A 6,446-nucleotide genomic window follows, 5' to 3' on the forward strand; every position below is an offset into this window, starting at 1 on the left:
TGGAGGGAGCATTGAGACACATAATTGCTTGTACGGAACAAAGTAAGTTTCCCAATTGCAACTAACTTTAACTTTACCAATGCCACTTCCCTGTCTATACACAACCAATCACCCTCGATTGGAATTGGAAATTGAAATATATATATTAGAAAATAAATATAGTACGTACTATTTATACTATAAATTTGATAATTTAAAATAAGTTATACCCCAAAGCCTACGCAACGGGACACCCAAATTTATACCCCTTGAGATGCATGAGTTGCACATATAAAAAGCTATCCTTTTGAGGACGTATATAGAATGTTTTTTAAAAATAGAAAATCTGACAAATGAATTGGATTTAAAGGAATATCATTCGATGGAATGAAATTTTTTCTCTTATTCTTAAGGAATGAAGATTTTATCAAATGAGGTAGTGCCGGTTTAAGCTTTTTAAAGGCTTTAAACGACATTAATTTTGGAGGTCTGGTTTATTAGCATACAAATTAAAGTGAACAACAAAACAAAAAGAAAATGATAACTCAACTTATATTATTGAACTACTACTATATAAATAAGTGTAGAGGTTGATACAAAAACCAATAAGAGACTAAGGGTGTTACTGAAAAAGCTATTTATATAATGATATCTATCCCAAAGTCCGAACGCTAAGCCTTAGGTTTGAGGCCTTAGTTTTTTTGGGACCTAAAACGGTTGCTTACCCCAATGTAATTATTGAGCCGACCTTGAAATGAGGTAATGTTTACATTTCAATGGATTGACATTGTTGAATAACCAAAACACACTATAGAATGAAATTCAATTTTAATTCCATCATATTTTATCAAAATCTTCGAACTAAACGCGACCTAAAATTCCATTATCATCTATGACACAATCAAATTTTAAGAGATGGAACCGAATTGACTGTTCTAATGACTTTGGCACATAAAAACGTGATAATGTATATCATAAGCACATAGTTTAGAACTTGTACACCACTGTTCTAATTACAACCAGGCACATAAGATGGTAAACGATTGGCATAAATGGTGTAAGTGTACGTCACTGTTGTAATTTATTTTTCTATTTTAACCTTATAAGCATTTTCCTAACGTCTTACTAATATATGAAATATAAATCACGTTTGCTGTAAAAAAAAAAAAAAGAAGCACATGGTTTAGAACTTGTTGACTTGTTGTATATAGAAACTGCTTACATCTGATATTTAAGGTCGATGTGCAGTGAGTTGTATGTTACTATTTTTGACAATTGTTAATTGCTTAAAAAGGGGTTAACAAATACTCTTTTTGGCAATAACGGGTAACATAATGTTGAGTGTTGAGACAGTAAAAGAGATCATTAATCAATTTGAATCAAATAAAATACACTATAAACCACATTATAAATTCATCACAACAAACCATCAAACTTGAATAATATTTTAGGAAATGCTAAATACAACCCTAAGGGCTGTATTTAACGTGTATAAAAAAACTTGTACCTTCCATATTAAAAGTCTGTTCCCTTATTTTTATGATAAATGTACAAACAATTTATGCACCTTAAACACAGTCCTAAAGGCTGTATTTAGCAAACCCTAATATTTTACCTCTCTTATTCTCTTCACATTGATTGTGGCATGGGGCAACCACTTATTTGTCTTAAATTTGATTAATGATTCCCTTTTTCATTGTCACGAAACTAATATTACCGACTTAACTCTTTATTGCAAGACAAGATAATAGATTTTAGGCAGTTTACCCTAGATAATATTATGCAAACCAAGACGTTTGGAGTTCGACTCTCACTAAATAAACAAATTGGAAGTGACCAATGAAAGAGTTCGAAAAGTATCACTAGGATACCACAAATAAACCATGTATATCCGAGTTAGATAATCATTTGTTCCATATAACTTAAATAGAAAAAATTGATCCAATGGAAAAAGCAGTAATATAAAGAATGTCATTGAGCATTAGCTCAATGGTTAAAAGTTCATCCCATTTAAGAGGTCTTGTGTTCAAGCATTGGATAACACATAAGAAATCTCTTTATGAAGGCTTGACTTGGGTATACCCAGGCTCAGGTAGCTGTTGAATCACGACACGAAATTTTCAACGAAATTTATCTTCCGGAAAAAAAAGGTATAAAAATAATGGATCCATCACAGATTATTATGCACCACTTGGGCAACAATAAATCTACATCAAAATTTTGTCATACACAGCAAATGTGCATATTATACTGCACAGTATACAACTGTATAAAACGTACATTGTTGTAGATGGCAGAAACTTATTGTAGATTTATCACTCTCCTTTCTTAAATATCGAACTCATATTCCCATGTCTTGATAATCATTTTATGTCGATGTCATTCTACAAGTCTTAAAGTGGTGTGGCAAACTATTCAAAAAGCTCAAGTAGACCTTTACACCATGAGAAAGACTGTTGGAAACTACTGTGTATGCTTTCACCCAAAGTGCCAAACCCACTTAACAACGATCTTCAAAGCGTGGCGAAGAGAAATCAAAAATGTATTTGAAGCAATAAATACTTTAAGAAAAAGCTATGGGGGGATCAAGGTCAGTGAACTCATGACTCGATCTCGATCTCTATCTCGACTCGACAAGGAGACCAGCAAAGGGGAGTCGGGAATTTTTAAAGAGCCGAGCTCAATTCAGGGATTACCCGGATTAAAATTTTATAGATTAACATAACTTTATTATTGGAATTTTATGTAATATAGAACTTTAAAAATACATTAAAAACTTAAAAAGTTAAACATAATTGTTATAAAACAATAACATATACTTCAAAGCTTGAAATTAAACATAATATTAGTAGATAAATTCACACTTCATCATCCTTTTATCCGCATCAAGGTTGAAAAACTCATGACTCGGATTCGACTTGACGAGGTGGAGAATCAAGAGTTTATTTTAGGTAATCCGTGGACTTTAGGGAAACTTACAACCTTGGATAGAATTTTAGGACAACTATTGAAGGATGTTTTGGACAAAAATTACCTAAGATAATTTTGTAAAAGGATTTAAGATAATTTTCTGACCAAAGATTTGTAAGTGAGGTTAGGTGTCTAGGATCTTCAGATAAAATAAGATTTTTGTTAAAGAAAATAATACGAAACAAGAGTTTTTGGAAAAAAGAGTTTGGAAAAATCCTTGAGACATAATTATAGCTATAAAAGATAAAATTCTTTGAAGATAAGGATTATAAAACTAAAGATCAGCACTATGATCCTAAATTGAAAATAAATGCTAAGATAGTAATGACACTAGAAATTTATTGACGGGGAAAAATTCTTGATTCAATTAAGAAATCTTAGGTAAAAAAATCCCGGGAGGAATCAATCGTTCCTACCTGTGTTCTTTTATTATTATTTGTTTATGATTACAATACAATGAATGAAAGAAAAAACGAGTGATTAACAGGTTATGAATATGCAAAATAAGCGAAGTATGATGTTGTTATGTGTTGATTGTTGTCTGCCTTTCTACTAGAAGATGTCTTCGTATTTATAGAGTTGATCGTTGAACTGAATACGCGAAAAATCTGGGATCTTCCTGAACTTGCTCATTACGCTGAAGAATCGGTGAAGATGACCGTTGAGAGCTTTTTCACACATGGTAAAACTGTTATCAATCCCACTTTTGTGGTTGAAGTGGTAAACTATCCGTTAAGATTTAATGTTGTAAATGCTCTTTAATCGTTACAATTAGCCCTGCACACAATATCTTTTTATACTAGATATACGTTCATTAGTGATTATATTGATCTTGATGATCTCAAGATACTGTTATATCAAAACAATAAGATAACACATTCAAGATCCTCAAATTAAAATAGCGATAAGGATCCTTTAAATAATAACGGGTAATCAAACAAAATTTTCACGAGTCCAAAGTATAAATATAAGGGCTTAAAGTTTTAATTATTAAAATAAAAGTCCAGATTGTAATTTATAATTTTATTAAGGGTAAAAATAACAGCGAAGGGCCGGACCACGGTTATCCGGACTGAAAACCGTGGGCCTACCCGATCTCCTCCCCATGCCCGTCCCACCCGGTAAATTCAGCTCGTTTCGCCAAGAAAATTTGGTCAGCCACAACGCTTGAGATGAGATTCAAACTTATGACCCTCGCTCCAACTTCCGGGTGTCCTACCAATGTGCTAGCAAGTGTTATGTGTCGATTAAAAAAGGTCTCAATTTTGTTATAATTTATGATAGATATCTTTTTAACTCACCATAAAGAAAATGCATGAATATATGAAACTGATATAACCGACGTTTAAAAACAGGTTTGATTGATATTATAGGGTTTTGGTTTGTAGGCCTCGTTTTCACCTGGTTTTTCAAAGTTTTAGCTTGAATATATGAAAATTGAATAAGAAAATAAAGAATATTTAAAAAATATGATATTGTGTATACTTTAGTGTTATTTTTGACTGTTTATGGAAATTAAAACTTATATCTTGGTTTATTATAATTATCTAGTATTGTTTTTGAAAGAATTGTTATTGATATTTTGACCATTTAAGTTGAATTATAACAATTTTATTTGCAATGTTAACCCAATTATTCCGACTGACCCTAAAAACACTTCTCATCAAAAGAAAACGGTGTTTAGACATTGGGTTGATTAGTTAAGATTATCCTTCAAATTAATTATAGTTAGTTATTATATATTCATCAAACTTGTATATTTTTGTTGGCGTATTTTTCATGTGATTATAATATTCTAGATACTAGTTTCGAGTCTTTTGAATATGTACTTGCATTAAACGATATGTTTTTGTGTGTTAAGTGACAAACTCGAATTGGTCAAAGTTTACAAATTCGAGTTGACCAAACTAGAGTTTGTAAACTCAGGAGCCTAATGGTTTGACACGAGCTTAGCTAGGTCTGACCCATGGACCTACAAACTCACTTGGCATGTTCCGAATAATTATGAATAATGATTAAACCTTAGGATTATGGTTAATTATCAGTTAGTTTTTGTTTTAGTAGAGCTTGGTGTATTACTTGTATTCGAATAATATTGAAGTAGTTTATGATTCCTGCTACTAATCTTGTGTTCGTCTTCTTATTAGTTGTTGTTTGTTATTGTTTAAGGATTCTGCACTTTATGTTCGTTAACTTTGTAAATGATGTGGCCAGGGACTGTCAGTTTTTAACTTTTTAGCACTAAACAACAAATACTGTGTTCATCGATACATACCAAAGATTAAACTTATTTGTTAAGATGTTTTATTGACTTTAAAACACCTTTTTGGCTTTCAATGCTTCCAAATTGGACGCGATAAACCTTATTTATTAATCTAGTTTGGTGAAAAGGATTGTTTAATCATATTTCGAAAGGTCCCCTACTTTTATAGTTGTACTAGATTTTAGACCCGTGTCCAACACTGGACACGGAATTTACGATATTATCAATATTAAATATTCATACATTTAAGTCATAAATTATAATTTTGTAGAAATATGGTTTTAAGTGTTATATTTTGCAAGTTGTAGTACAATAATCATAAGGTTGTCACTGTCATTATTAGCCTAGACATATTGATTGAAATGTTTGTCGTAGTCATTCCACAAGACACATGTTATATATAAAAATTTCTCTATTATAGAATATTTTGAAACCAGTTGTACTTATAATGTGATATTATTATGAAAAATATTTAAGAATTAAAATATAAACATACTTGTGATCCTGTACTTGACATTCGAGTATATGTATTTGATCATGATGCGGACCCAAAACATGCATAGGTTTATTTTCAATCACATGTCCTATAATAATTTGATTACAGTTAGAATTGTTTCTATATTCTTTGATAACAATTAGGACTCTGGATTTGAAATTCTTATTGTGTTTAAAATGATGATGTTATATATCATCGTGTAAATTATTGATGGAAAACAAAAAAAATGTAAATTAATGAGACTTTTTCTACAAATTAATATAAATATCAATATAATAATATATATTGGATAATGATCATCAAGATTTTTAATTTGTAGTTTATCTAAATGATGATATCATCAAAAGTCAATTTAATGAAATTGAGTAATGTGATTAATTAATAAGTTATTAATTCAACTGTCTTATAGTATATATTATTAAGATTAAGATTAAGATAAGATTAAGATTCATAGTCCATATATGATTTATGAATAGTACATGATTAGATATTTCACATGTAATTAGAATGTACGTGTACTTTTACATGTTGTAAACTTGTAATTAAGTACTTCAATTGAACCTACTTTTCATATGAATAAACTGAATTATAAGAACCAATTATCGCAAATTTGCAATTGTTGACATTGTCATAGTTCTGTCTTAAATTAAATATGCCTCTATATAGATTTTAAATCAAAGCAACCTAATAACCTATATTTATATGAGTAGTGATAATTGTCCCACAATTTTTGATAAA

Source organism: Erigeron canadensis, chromosome 4, assembly GCF_010389155.1.
Source record: "Erigeron canadensis isolate Cc75 chromosome 4, C_canadensis_v1, whole genome shotgun sequence".
NCBI classification, from domain to species: domain Eukaryota; kingdom Viridiplantae; phylum Streptophyta; class Magnoliopsida; order Asterales; family Asteraceae; genus Erigeron; species Erigeron canadensis.